General features: G+C 42.8%; 1 long non-coding RNA gene across 1 annotated transcript in view; it reads right to left on the bottom strand.

The window, feature by feature from the left end:
- Window positions 1-3,839: 3,839 nt before the first annotated feature.
- Window positions 3,840-15,718, bottom strand: part of LOC112547677 (uncharacterized) — a 336,526-nt gene continuing 324,647 nt past the window's right edge. The window contains exon 5 of the long non-coding RNA XR_012906383.2: window positions 3,840-5,757. This is a non-coding gene — a long non-coding RNA (uncharacterized LOC112547677). The remainder of the gene's footprint in view (window positions 5,758-15,718) is intronic.

Genomic DNA, 15,718 nt, shown 5'->3' on the forward strand with positions numbered 1-15,718 from the left:
TTAAGAACTGCAAAGATACATAATGAATTACAGTATTAGTAAACTATAGTAGCACTGTATTGCTATGGCTACCTATCCCACAATCCATCCAGTATAGTTCCTATCACCATTTAACAAACACCCTCCATAAAGTACAGTATTATCCTTGATTGCCTGCAGTGTGCACTTTTATGGCAGTATTTTCTTTTTCACTCAGTTCTTTTGTAAAGACATTATCTTTTTCCAGCCTATTGTATAATAGGGAAATTGGTATAGCCTACTCAGGTCACAATAAACATCTGTAAAACAGTTGTGTTCCTTTTCTTTCTCAGATTAAGGAAAGTGATAACTCTTTACCTGATGAAACTAACAGATTAAGCATATTGTAGATTTGCTTAGATATTAACAGATGACCTGAAGATTGGAAAATAAGATCTTCTGATTACAGGCCAAATTCTTATTCGAACACGTAGTCCCACAGAAATAAACGGGAGTGTTTGCATGAGACACGTGAGCTGGAAATAGTTCTATTTTGCCAGGGAATTTAGAAACAGCATAAGAAAAAATAGCAGGTGGCTATTCCCGATCCCATTGGGAGTTTCGTTATTGACTTCAGGGAGAGCAGAATCAGCACCAGTGATGATGATTTACTGTATGATTTTGAGATTGTGTCAAAGTGAGCCACTCTTTCCCTTTATAGTGCATTTCTAAAAATGCTATATAAATATTTACAATATAGTGTTCTAAAAAAACCCTCAAATGTCGCACACCACACAAATGTGAAAAGCTCAAAATGCCTTTGTGCTGGAGTTATCAAACCAATACTAATTCACAGAGAGAAAAGGGCATTCTATTATATCAATCCTAATGAATACTATTTTCTAAAACTTCCCATTGTGGAATTGTTTGTCAGATCACATTTTTCATCATTCAGTTTAAAATTAGCAGTGGAATATGCTTACATCTGGGATACTAAAAAGAAAACTGCTACCACTTTTCTTGGCATTATCCATAACTGTTCCTTCTAGAATTCCGGTTTTTATCCAGCAGTATAGAACATTGTTTAATTGACTGCTTTATTTGCCTCTTACCCTGGACTGCTGTTTTTTTACTTTGATTTAATATAATTTGGCTACTCTGTAACTGACCTTCATAAACACTATATGGCATTTTTCTTGTATGCCTGAACAACTTGATGCCCATTTCCTGTTTTTGACAACTGGCATCTGACCTTAAAATATGTCTAGAATGTTTGCTAATTTTTGTTTTGGGGAAATATCATAGGTGCATTTACTTTACTATAAAAAACCCAGCAGCACAGAGTCATTGGCAGGTCAGCAATTTGACCTTAAAGGGGTTTAGGCTGCAGAGCTAAAAATAGCAGTGTAGTGAGTCAGGCTGGAGCCTTGGCTTTGAGACCCCACAATGGTGGAGGGTCTTAGAACGGGGGCTCCAACCCAGGGCTGGCCTTACTATGAAGCAAACTGAGGCGGCAGCCTCTGGTGCCAGATTATGGAGGGGTGCCACTAGGATCCAGAGTACAGAAAATTGTGTCTGCTGCTGGTGCATATGTATTCTCTCTGCAGTACCATGAGAGGAGTAGAGCAGGTAGAAGGCAGAATTGAGATCTTTCAAAGTTTTGGCCCAAGCGAGGCGGCATTGGGGCTCCCCACCTTAGGTGCCAAGACATTGTGGGCCGGCCCTGCTCCAACTGGACAATCTATATCACAACTTTATAGCCTTACAGGATGAGCTTCACAATCAGCTGACCTGGTCAGTTGTGGTCATGCCATAGGTCTTTTATTGTAGCATAGACACAGTGTTTCATTCTCCCAAGCCACAATGGGTAACACACACACAAAAATAGAACACAGCATAAAATGAAATTCTAAATTGTTCTGTCTAGCTCAAGAGTCATTATTTTCAGCCCAACACCACTTGACAGAGTCTTTACTGTGGTAGAAAAGCAGTGGCTAAACCAAAGGGCTGTGTCTTGACTGGCCAGTTTTTCTGGAAAATCAGCCGCTTTTTCGGAAAAACTTGCCAGCTGTCTACACTGGCCGCTTGAATTTCCGCAAAAGCACTGACTTCCTACTGTAAGAAATCAGTGCTTCTTGCAGAAATACTATGCTGTTCCCATTCGGGCAAAAGTCCTTTTGCACAAAACTTTTGCGCAAAAGGGCCAGTGTAGACAGCTGAGATTTGTTTTGCGCAAAAAAGCCCCTATCGTGAAAATGGCGATCGGGGCTTTTTTGCACAAAAGCATGTCTAGATTGGCCACGGACGCTTTTCCACAAAAAGTGCTTTGGCACAGACGCTTTTCTGCAAATCTAGATGCTCTTTTCCGCAAATGCTTTTAATGGAAAACTTTTCCGTTAAAAGCATTTCCGGAAAATCATGCCAGTCTAGACGTAGCCAAAGGAGGGAAATGATTACATCTTACTGGTTCTGTTTGGCTCTCTTTCAACCCATGCCCGGTCAGTGACTCTTTTCTCATATGTCAATGTTAAGTGTGTTTACTTATGTCAGCTCTTTTATTAAAATCAACATGACGACACAAGCAGAAGTAATGGAAGTCAGATACATAGCATTCCATTTCTCATTAAATCAGAAGGCTAATTTTGTATTGCCTCTTGTAATTCAAAAATGATTATGTAATCTAATCTAATGCAGCAGTCCATTGACTCTAATGGAAACGGAATTAGACCAATGTGGAATGCTTCTGAATTTCACCACATCTGCCCATGAATAAAACTGGTAACTGGATTGTTATACTAGCATATATCTCAGCATCTATAATTAACAGCTGAGAGCAGAAATTCTATTTCATAAGTATCACAGCAACTTTGATGTAATCTGATTCACGGTTCTTAGATTAGCAATACTAGACTCAATGGTGTAAATATCTATGAAGTCCAATGATGTGCATCCTCAGTTTCATAATTCCTTGCCTTTGACAGTTTGGGCATCATCCTTGATAAGATTATGTTTCATCACTTAATAAGAATATGTAAATGTGTTTCACTGGTTCTCACTGCTTTCTCTGGCTTTCATTTAAAATCAAATTTCTTCAATGACAGTATTCTATTAAAGCATTGTCAGATAGTATCATGAGCTCTGAAATTAATGTTATTGAGTATGTAAAGCAGATAATGTTGAGAATCTCCCTTTACAATGTCGATGGCTATTTTTACTATGAGTTATAAAATTTGATCGAATTGCTTACAGAAATTCTCTCTAGTTTCAAATGCCTCTATACCACTTGGTTCTTTTTGATATCTCTGCATTTTAAAGACTAGAAACAAATGCTAAGCAAAACATGCCTCTTAGCCTACAGTTTTTAAGCCTATGCGTCAAGCCTAGAGCAAATGAAAAAGCCTGAAATATACCACTGACATATAAAGTTTATAATAGAAATGGCAAGTCAACCTTAACTATGGCATCGGCATTCTAAATGTCATTCACTGATTATTCAAATTCCAAATTAACTTATAAGTCTATCTTCAAGGTGACCTGGTTTTACAAAGGTTGTCTTCAGTATTTAAGTCACTCTCAATTTTGTTTGCCATGAACCATATGTTAATGTCACAGATATTTTTAGTCCACATAAATGGCAAAGAGAATCTGACTTTGTAATGAACCACACAATTGTCTGTGACTCTTCAGCCAGACTTCTTTTAGACAATTGTCCTAAGATGTTTTATTATGGAGGTAATATTAAATGATTAAAGCTCAGCAGAAAACTTATGATTCTAAGTAGAAGTCTTTATTTAAAATACTATATATAAAATACTAGAAGACACAATGAGAATGCTGACTGAATACATTACTTTTCTGTGAAAAATCTCTAGTGTTTAGTAAAGGATGGAGACACAGACCTTCTAAAATGAGCAATTTCAAAAACAGAACACGCCTTTTATTATCTCAAAACTATTTTGGCTTTTTCCATATAAAAGATGCAACTTGTTGAGGACACAGTTTAATGACAAAATCATTATTTTATATTTTCAAAAGAACATACTTATCCAATAAAAAATTGATTAAAATGTTGGGGGGAAAAACCTTACTGAATTATGTCCCAAAGATATTTCACCCATACTGAATTTCATATTATTAGTTTCTTGTCCATATTTCAGTTTCTAAGACCCTTTCCTAAGTTCCTGTGAGACCTGAAATGATTTCAAAACATCTCACTCCTTTTGTCATTGATTTTTTCTTTGCTTACAGTACTTCATCCAGTTTTCAATGTGTGAACACTATCATACGAAAGGCAATTTGAATTCATGGGTAAGATTTCATGAAAAGCTTTGTTAAAAACAAAATAAAGTCCACTTACCATTTTCCTTCTGCCAATCTGTAATTATTTGAAATTAACAATCAAACTAAGTGAATGAACCATAAGGCATTGAGAATTACTCTGACATGCCATGAGGAGATTGAATTGTTTTTTGAGGAGTAATGGTAGTTCGAACCAAGCGGTTTGGTTCGAACTGTCATGGCCTGGCGCGCACTTCCTGGTTTGAATCAGCTGTTGAGTGATGCGCCGGCGAGATCATGCTAATGAAGTGCGGGATATTTAAATCCCCGCTTCATTAGCAATTTCAATTGCCTACATTTGCATCCCTAGCTCGAACTAGAGAGCAAGTGTAGACATACCCAAAGCAATGGTACCAAGGGCTAGAAAGGGGATAGCCTCCCAATAATTTCAATGGAAGTTGGATTGGGTATACTAGTGTAGTTTGCCAATTTTGGTTAAAAAAATGAGTCTGCAAAGTATTACTTAAACATCGCTGCTATATTTTAATCAAAGTGTAAGCCTGTAGTGCTTAGGGAGGGACATGCCCCCTAAGGGTCAGTGGGAGGCCACTTCACCCCACTGACCCCTCCTTAGTCTCTTGGGGGAGTCGCTCTTGGCATTCAGCTCTTCAGGGCTGGTGGCAAGTCAATGAGCAGTCCAGAGCCGCCCCTGCTCAGGGAGGGTGGCAAACAGGTATACAGTTCTTAGCCCCAAGCCTCAGTTTGGGGTGGGGCAGCAAACAAAGAGTCCAGCGGCCCAAGCCTCAGTTCAGGACAGGGCAACAGAGAGTCCCAAAAGCCAAGCTCTTGCTCAGGGTGTGGCAGCAGGCACACAAACAGTTCAAAAGTCTTGGTACATGCACCCAGCTGGGTCCCCTTGCTCAGATGGGGGTCTGGCAGGTGCAGGCTGCTGTGGAGTAACAGCTGAGGGGGGAGATTGCCACCCAAGGATGGAGTGGCAGGGGGGGCGTGGGCCCACACACTCCACTGCATCCCAGCCCAGGGTCCTAGTAGCAGCAGAACTGTCTGCGGCTGGGTCAGTGGGGATCTGCTCCGAAATGTGCTGCCCTGGTTCTGGCTCAACCACACCCCTGGGCTTCTTCCCTTCTTCCCCATGGGAAATACCTGAATCTGGTGCAGGTCTTCTGGGCTTTGTAGGTCTGAAACCCCATGTCAGGCAAGTAGTCCCTCCAGGTCGCTGTCTAATAGGGGCCCAGGCGGCCCAGGCCAGTCCTCCACCTCTCCTGGGTCCAGTTTTCTCTCTGGGTGCGCAGGGGAGGCTTCTGGCTCCTTCCGTCACTGGCTTCACACTGGCCTCTCTGGCCTTTATATCCCTGGCCCCGCCTCCTGGATTCCAGTTAGGTGGGTCATCAAAGCAAGGTACTCCACACTAAGACTTTGGGAGGGGAGCTCGAGGTCAGCGGGTGGCCACTCCGCTCCTTTACACAGAGTCATTCAGTTTTTCACAGCACAGTTTTCACACTGAGAATAGTAAGGATGGGGAAGATTTAGTCAAACTGGGAAAGTAATTTATGTCTCTTGTCATTTATATAAACCAACTCATTTCTGCAGAAAATGGAAAGTGTAAAACTGTTAATTGGTTCAGATTAAGGAAAATGAGGTTCTTGACAGAGGAGAAACTGCATATACAAAGTGAAATGAAGAAAAGTAAAAAGTGAAGTTGCTTCAAACCAAAATCCTAGCAGACATATTCTTATCTGTATGTCTAGTAATTTAAGAAATCCCCTTTAACTCTAATTGGAATTACACACTTAAAATCCCAACACACGGTGTGAATATGCCTGTTAGTTTGCATTCTCTAAATATTTATTAATAATTCTGTTAATGTCAACAATTAATATTGAAAAAAGTCTGAAAAATATAAACACAAGATCTGAGACTTAGTATGAAACACACTTCTATACCTAATCCACCAAACCATAGCCTCCACAGATAAGTTACATGTGGAGGAATTTAACTGTAGAGACATTTCACTGTGGAATTCAATAGCTACTCACAGATCCACACTTAAAAACATCTTTTTGAATCAGTTCTACCCTGGAAAAGTGATTTGAGAAAGGACACCCTCTCACTAGATATGCTTCTTACAGGAGGGTTATGATTTTTTTCTTTTAACACAGCACATCCAACACAGTCAAAGATGAATTTGGCTGTGTTGGATGTGCTGTGTTAGAAGAAAAATGGAAAGATGAATTTCATTCCTTCTAGTGACCATTATTAATGGAATCCTATTCCCCATCTTCCAGTCAGTAAAGTTATGCTAAAAGTTCAGTATAAGAATGATCAACACACTAACAGATTTTTCATTTTTTTTGTATGTGTAATTTGATATACATCTTGGATAAATATTACAGACAACTGGAATATGGCTTTGACCACAGTTTCAATTATTAGCTATTCACTACTTGTGTAGAATTAGTCTCCTTAATCACATTGCATTTTTTCAGCCTTTTGATTGAATGACAATTTTTAAGACAGATACAGCCTGCAAATTCCCTGTGATCACTCATGAATACAGAGATTCGCACAAGAATAGCCATTCCCCAGTCGTCACACTTATATTGAATAAAAGAAAAGAGGAGACAGTCATGTCTCAAAATTAAATTGAGAATTTATGAAAAATGTTCCCTACTATTCAACCATCTCTAATTTCTCGATTCCCCCTTAATGTGCAGTGTCTTCCAGTTGTAAATAGGAATGTCAAAATATTTTTCAAGACTTACAACATTTCTTGTTTTCAAGAGATTGTACACATTAATTTGCTACAGAAATAATGCTACTTCATATCAATAACAATAACCCAATGATATTTTCTTCCTATTTGTTAGTTCCAATAATCCCTCCCGCTTGCTCCAGTTTTAACAGAAGTGAAACTCAGCTGACATCAATTAGTTAAATTATGCTAATATAAGTGAAAGACAAATCAGACTCTGTATCTGGCAGCCTAAAATAAGGCTGGCCAAATCCTCATCTTAAAACAACTTTTAGCATTGTCTATTACTTTGCTGACTTCTGAGTATTCTTGGGTTAGTAAGGTAAGATTAGACATGCCCTTTGACACCAATGAAGTTTGTCTCAGGTTCACTTTTCAATTTTTTTTTTATGGTCTGAAAAAATTGATTGTCCTAGTACAATTTCCCATTTTCTTTAGTTAAGAAGGCTACTGAAGAACTGATAAGCAACTGCAAAAGACATCAACCAGTATTTTTATATTTCAAAATGTTTTCTAACAGTTATCCCCATGTAAAACAAGTTAATATTGTAACAGAGCTATCAGTCAAAAAAATTACAAGACTGAACTAAGGTTTCCTTTTATACATGAAATAATTGTTATGATTATAATGAACTTCTGTGTATGTGGTTGTGTGTGTATATCTACTATATATTTGAGAGTGTGTGTATGTCTGTCCATCCATCTGTCTGTGATTCTGTTTAAGAACACCTCCTAAATGGTAAGAACTAGGATCACCAAATTTGGTATGCTGCTTCCTTTTACCATAACTTAAAGCAGGTAAGGCTTTGGTTACACTAGGGGGTGTGCCTGGAACGCGAATGTTCCGTATAAAATGGAAATGGAGAGGTCTGCTAACAGCTACAGTTATGCTGTATAATGACCACGGGGGGGGGGGGGGGAGGGGGCAACAAGGGGCCAGAGATGGGTACCAGGACTCCTATAACACTCTTTGTGGAGCAGAGGGCAGGGGTTGAGAAAAAGACAGCTATCTACTATATATTTCAGAGCGTTTGTCTGTCTGTGTGTGTGTCTGTCTGTCTGTCTCCTAGCTGGGGAACATGCACCCCTCCCCCAGCTGTGCCTGCTGCAGCTGCAGAAGCCATGGACAGGTGCTTTTCACATGTCAATAAGCTGCTATAGTGACGGAGGACTGAGGTTCTCCTCTCTCATGGGACAGCCTGCATACTGAACCCCTCATCTCCAGCCCCACCTCAAATAAGTGATTTTAATAAAGAAAAACAAAAAAGTATTTCAGTTAAGGACCCGAACAACACTAGGTAAATCCTCCTCTAAAAATCTATCCATTATTAGCTGTCAATTCTAAATCACATTAGAAACCACTTGCTAAGCTTTCTATTATATCTTTCCAATATCTTTGCAATCTCTGCACTTTGCTGTCAGCAGCTGCATTCAATCACTTTGATATCTGTGTCCGTTCTTGCCACAGTAGCTCAGAGAGATGTATTACCAGCGTACACAACTGAAAATACTAATGATGAGAATATTTGTAAAAGCAGGAAATTTATAGAACAGACCTTTCTTTATAATATTATTGCACATAATCAAGTTGACACTTTGCTGAGGTTTAGAGGGAAGTATAAGCGCAACCAGGCTGTACAGACAGAAGAAAACATGAGGAGAAACTGGGTTCTGTGGGAGGATGTAGTGAGGGGGCAAAAAGATTGGCCTTAGAAGCTGGGGAAGGATGACAAAGAAATGGTAGGTGTGGGGAAACAATTTGATGAGGAAGTTCAGAGTGACACACTTGAATTGGCTGTGTAAGGAGATTAGGAGGGAAGGGAGACAGATCTGATTAGAAGACATTTAGCGGAAGAACTGGACTGACTGGGTAAAGGGACTTGGATAAGAAGCTGGGAGAGGAGGTGTGGCAATGGGACAAAATCACAACTAATATTAGACAGAGAATAGAGAATTACCACACACTATTTTTCCCCACATTAAAGTGCACACTTACGAACATATATATTTGTTTTCTCCTCATTGTTCAGTGTGTGGCCCCATGCCTTGTTTACTGCACACTATTCAAATCTGGATCTGAAGTTAGAATTATTAAATTTCCTCACAGCTTTTCTGTGGAACTCATCACTATAGTACCTGTGTGGGTCACAAATATTCATCAGTTTTTCTTCCTAGCTCTGGTGAGGTGACAACAGTTATCCCAGTTTTAGAGACAGGGAGCTAAGGCACAGAGATTGAGGTCAACAAGCATCACTAATTTGGGGTGCCCTATTTCCAACGCCACAGCCTGATTTTCCAGAGTATATAGAAGCACTCTCTATGAGCAAAAAACAGCTCCTGTTGACTCCTATCTAGCTGTAAATGCCTTAGAAATTCTACAAATCAAATCTAAGGGTCTCACATTGGCCACACAGATTCAGGGATCTCAAGTGGGCCACATAAAAAATGATCCCATATAAAGAGCTTGCTTTAAGTGACTATATATGCCTTGTATGTACCATTTAATAACCTCTGTACACAATGTGGCCTGAGTGTTATCATTTGAATATGGATAACATGCTGATCAATATCATCATGGTGAAATGTGTATAGAAATATTGTGTGTAAAGTTATGAATTTCTCCTGAATGAGCACAGTGGGGCATGTTTAAATCTATATACTCCCAATTAGGCAGTAACGGGTAAGCAGGCTTATTGCAAGCAATAGAATGAGTGTTTATCTCGATTTACATATAGTAGTAAACAAAGGTCCAGCACAGAAGAGTCAAAGCAAACCTGCTTTCAGCATGCATAAGAGAAAAGAGAGTGTTGGAACACCTTTCCCCTCCCTCCCATACTCCACATCACCCTCTTAATTATTTGAATGAACTTTGCTTTGAGTGGTACTTTTCAGAAGAATTTACTTCAAAAGGAAACTGAACTATAAAAGTGAAGGGCAAACACTCCAACTATTCTCTCTCTCATCTAACACAAGATTTTTGAGGGCAGGCCCTGACTTGAGAATTTGGTTATCCCTTTTTTGTGAACAGGGAGTAAAAAAATTTACCTTGAACCAAGTCCGGTTAGTTTTAGTTACCATAAAGCATTTGATCTTTGCTTCTCTTATAACCATTTCTGATTTTAATGCTTTATTGTTATGCTCACTTAAAATCTTTGTAGTTAAAGAAACTCACTTAATCAAAACTAATCCAGTGTTCATTTAAACGGAACTGTTCAGTAACTCCAGTTAAAGGGGCAACAGATCTCTAACAACTGAACTGTCCAGGAAAGGGCTGGGCTGGGCTGTGTAGAACAAATGCTGTGTGTGAAAATCAGGGAATATATTGATTACCCTGCAAGCAATAACCCAGGGAGTTAGTGTGGCTGGAGCATTGCTCACAGGCTGCTGGAGTCAGAGTGACTGGACCAGGATGTGGAGGAAAACAAGTCCTCACTCTGAGTTTGTAAGCAACAAGTCAGAGGCAGTTTATTTGAGCAATTGCAAGGGAAGACTGCAGTCGGACAGGGGGTCCCCCTTCCTTAGGCAGATCTTCAAAGTACAAGCAGTAAAAGACAAGTATATATACCTTCCCATTACATACATCAAGGGCTAATGGTTATCTATTTGTTTATACATACAAACTCCTTCCAGATACTTCCTTATCTCAAGGATCCTGCCTAAGTCAGCATTCCATCCTTATCCGCTAAAGAGAGAGGGAGGCAGCATCTCTTACAACTCTTGCATGGTTAGGGTTAGGGTTAGCTTGACTTTTGTTCCCCTTCTAACAAACCTGAGATGGCTATGCACAAATCCCCTTTTTCCCTTTTCCTGCTTCCACAATGACTATATACAAAGGCTCTTAAATTCTTAGGGTCCTGCTTCCACAATGTCTATATAAAAATGATCTTAAATTATTAGAGTTCTGCTTAGAGACTAAGTGGAAGTATGATAGAGGTCTATAAAATCATGACTGGTGTGAGAAAGTGAATAAGGAAAAGTTATTTACTTACTCTCATAACACAAGAAGTAGGAGGTCACTAAATGAAATTAATAGGTAGTAAGTTTAAAGCAAACAAAGGAAGTGCGTCTTTACGCAATGCACAGTTGACCTGTGGAACTCCTTGCCAGAGGATGTTGTAAAAGCCAGTACTATAACAGGGTTCAAAAAAGAGCTAGATAAATTCATGGAGGATAGGTCCATCAATGGCTATTGGCCATGATGGGTAGGAATGGTGTCCCTAGCCCCTGTTTATCAGAGTCTGGGAATGGGTGATAGGGGTGGGATTGCTTGATGATTACCTGTTCTGCTCATTCCCTCTGGGGACTGAGCATTGGCCACTGTCAGAAGAGAGACTTCTGGGCTAGATAGATCTTTGGTCTAACCCAATATGGCCATTCATACGTTCTCTTAGGGTGTGAGCTGCATGCTGGTAGGCTGCTTGAAAGGCCCAGATTGGAAGCTATATCCACAAAGCTTTGGGAGGCAATCACAGTGGCAGAGCAGGTTGCAACAATTCTTCACTGGCCTGTACTGCATCCCAGATTGTGCTAGTGTTTTGCTCAGTATCACATGGGAGAAGGAGAGAGAGTTACATTCTCTAGAGTAGCATTAAACTACCTTAACCATTAGATTATTCTTTTTCTTCCTGAATCCCTTCTCTCATTCACTGTGTATCTTTTAGGTTCTGTAACAAATGAAGCAGGTCTCTTGTTTAAAAAAAAAAAAGTATGTCGTCATGCAGTAAGAGATTAACATAATGCAGATTGGACATTCAGCCTTAGTTCTGGCATTTCCTCACTTTTGAGAGTTTAATATTGCAACCTTAACATTCTTTTAAGTAGGTATTTATATGATATTAAAATGGTCAGCATATTCTCCAGAACTCAAGTATTCTGTGTTCAGAATTCAAATATAATTCATGCACTAAGAGCAACATACTCTATCAAGTACTACAGTAACCATTATGGACATGTGTGCTTCTCTCCCTGTGTGTGTGTGTGTGTGTGTGTTCATTGTTGCACTCCTGGAAAAGATATAATAAGGATGAAAATAATAGACATTTGGGGTTTTCTGGATTACTTTCTAATCTATAGAGTTTAATAAAGATCCTTTTTCTTGGATTGGAGGATTTTTGGGGTGTGTGGTGGGGAGGCCATCTTTAGAATTCTACAGCTAGTGTGCAATTCCCTATTTAATTTACAGCAGGATTAAAAACAATAGAAAATATAAATGTTTCTTATTTAAGTTGTATGGGCTTTCTCATATGTGCAACCATACAGAGAAAATCATCCATTAAACTTGTTTAATATTGGCAAAGGTTACAGTTAAGAGACAAAAGGGTTTTGTACTCAAATTTCAAAGCTAGTCATTCCCTAGCTAAGAGTAGTTGTGGTGAAAGCTATATTGATAAACGCTGATATGAAACATTGACACAAGCAAAAGATGGGCACAAAGCTTTGTGAACATGTTCCAGCCTAAAGTAAAACTGGCTTTTGTTTGCTAGGCATAAAGGGGGAAGGAAAAAACATGTTAAATATGACAAAAGCAAGAGTAGCTGTTAGAATTGCAAAGCTTTTCCCAACATTTTGATTTTTTAACAGAAATAAGCAAAAAACCCATTGCCAATGGACAAGGAAACCTTGCTAAACTGGCACAGGATCTTATTGGAAGTGGTCTGAATGAGAATAGGGACTAAAGTCCTCATCCTGCAAAACGAATGCACATTTCTCATCTGTACATTTTCTGATGTGTACCCCTCTAACACATCAAGGTAACAAAAGAATACACAAAGCCACAGGCAAGATTCTACTTTCAGTGCTGTCAAAATAAACACAGGAGCACACAATCACAACCCCCCCACTGCCAATTCTGCCTAGGAACAGTCAAAAAATCAGCCTCAGGGGAGCTGATGGCCTGTGTGGGCTCCTGGGCAATGGGTGTGTGTGTGTGTGTGTGTGTGTGTGTGTGTGTGTGTGTGTGTGTGTCTGTCTGTCTGTGGGTACGTCTAAACTACATGCCTCCGTCGACGGAGGCATGTAGATTAGCCAGATCGGCCGAGGGAAATGAAGCCGCGATTAAAATAATCGCGGCTTCATTTAAATTTAAATGGCTGCCCCGCTCTGCCGATCAGCTGTTTGTCGGCAGATCAGGGCAGTCTGGACGCGCCACGTCGACAAAGAAGCCTTTCTTGATCGGCACAGGTAAACCTGGTTTCACGAGGCATACCTGTGCCGATCAAGAAAGGCTTCTTTGTCGACGCGGCGCGTCCAGACTGCCCCGATCTGCCGACAAACAGCTGATCGGCAGAGCGGAGCAGCCATTTAAATTTAAATGAAGCCGCGATTATTTAAATCGCGTCTTCATTTCCCTCTGCCGATCTGGCTAATCTACATGCCTCTGTCGACGGAGGCATGTAGTTTAGACGTACCCTGTGTGTGTGGCTGACTCTGCACTCCCAGAAGGGGTGGAACCTCCAGTGGAAGGGGTAGGGCTGTGGACAGCCCTCCAGACTGGAAGGGGTGGAGCCTCAAGTAGATGAGGCAGGGCTGTGAGCAGCCAGCTCTCTGCACCATCCAGAGCTGTGGTACACACCCCAGCTGTCTGAGCTGCATGGATTGTATCACATGGAGCGCCAGCAGTGATTTAAGGGTCCTGGAGCTCTGGTTGCTGCTGCTGCTGCTGCCGCCACAGTAACAGCAGTAGTGGCCAGGAGTCCCATGCCCCTTTGAATAGCTGGGTTCTGGAGCAATTGCTCCCTACTGTCGGCAGGCCTGATCAGCCTCACCTGATTCAGAATACAGAGAAGCATTCAATGTGCCATTTCCAGTCTGAGCAGTTTCAGGCAGGTTTACTGTATTGTTTTACAGAGAGGAAAACAGCCCCCCAAAAGCCAAAGTATGACTTAGGGACTTGTCTAATGTAGTCTTTTATGTGCAATTTTTAAAGAAAGAGCAGGCAGTTACTCAGCCTCAAGGCAGACAAATACTTACTGTAACCGAGTCTGTCTTCGGGGGGCCACCGGGCACGCCCCTCCCCGAGTCCGAGGGTCCCCGCCTTCGTGTGCCTGGCACCTCCCGATCCCGGTCTCTATCCTGTCGTCCCCCTGGACGCGGGCCCCCCCTGTCGGTCCTCCCGGGGCCGACAGCCTCACTGCCTCTGCCTTGGCTCCGGTGCTGGATCCTCTCCGGTCCGCTCCCCGGCCGTTCCTTCCCTGGTGGGGCTTGGCTCCGTCCGGCTCCTCTCCGCTCCGGGCGTCCCCGCTGCGCAGTCGGCTCCTGCTGCTGGGCTCCCCGCCGCTCCTGCTGCTGGGCTCCCCGCCGCTCCCGGTGGGGTCCTGCTCGGGTCCTGCGGAGGAGGCTGAGAGCAGAATCCTCCCTGCTCTCCCCAAGCCTCCCTTGCTGCTCCTTCCTCCCCCCTTTTGAATTCCCCGCTCGGCGTCTGGCCGGCCCCCGCCCTTCCGGGCGCCGGCCCTGCGCTCCTGGGTCCTAGCGCTGGCCGGGTTCCAGCCGCGCCGTCTTGCGCATGCGCGCCAGTCACGCCGGGTTCCCCTTGCCCCGCCGGCTCCGGCACGCGGGGCTGGGTTCCTGTCCCCCGCTGACCTTCCCCGTGGGGCGTGGGGCCGCGGTCCCCGTGGCTGGGAGTGCGGGGGTAAGTTCCCCCGTCACACCCCTCCCCCCTAGTCTCTCTTGTCTCTCTTTTTACCTCCTCTCTCTCAACACACCGGGACAAAAAGTCTACGTTTGAGTGCTCTCGCCCCGCCCGATGGACTATTATAAATGAATATTGCTGCAAAAACAGGTACCATCTCATTACCCGGGGGTTAACCTCTTTCATGTTGTGCATCCACGTTAAGGGTGCATGGTCCGTCACTAATCGGAACGTGTTGCCCCAGAGGTAATACCTCAGCATTTCTACCGCCCACCTAAGTGCTAGCGCTTCCTTTTCTATGGTGGAGTACTGTTGTTCTCGTGGCAGTAGTTTGCGGCTCAGGTACACAATGGGTCTATCCCCTTTTCCTTGGTCCTGAGCCAGGACCGCCCCCACCCCTAAATTGGACGCGTCCGTTTGCACGATGAAGGGTTTAGTGAAGTCGGGTTGTGTTAGTACTGGTGCGGAGGTAAGCCTCTGCTTCAGCTGTTGAAATGCCTCTTCGCACCGCTCCGTCCACTTCACTTTTTCCGGGTAACCCTTTCTCGTTAGGTCTGTTAGGGGGGTCGCGATGGTGGCGAACTGCGGGATGAATCGGCGGTAATATCCGGCCAGCCCCAAGAACTGCCGCACCTGCTTCTTCGTGGTCGGGGCCCGGTAGTTCTGGACCGCCGCTATCTTGTTCACTTGTGGCCTCAAGTGGCCCCTTCCTACCACGTACCCCAGGTATGCCACTTCTGCCTGGCCAAAGGTGCACTTGGCCGGGTTGGCTGTCAGTCGCGCTTCCTTTAACGCCTGTAGGACCGCTCGGACGTGTGTCAGGTGCTCTTCCCATGATGCGCTAAAAATGATGATATCATCAATATAGGCGGCGGCGTATGCCTGATGGTCTCGCAACACCTGGTCCATGACCCTCTGGAAGGTGGCCGCCGCTCCGTTTAATCCGAAGGGCATTGTGATAAAATGATACAGTCCCGATGGCGTGGCGAAGGCAGTCTTTGCCTGTGACGTGGGCGTGAGTGGGATCTGCCAATATCCCTTGGTCAGATCTAATGTCGACAGGTATTGTGCCCGCCCCAGTC

This window comes from Pelodiscus sinensis, chromosome 10 (assembly GCF_052426305.1).
Source record: "Pelodiscus sinensis isolate ZL-2025 chromosome 10, ASM5242630v1, whole genome shotgun sequence".
Taxonomy (NCBI): domain Eukaryota; kingdom Metazoa; phylum Chordata; order Testudines; family Trionychidae; genus Pelodiscus; species Pelodiscus sinensis.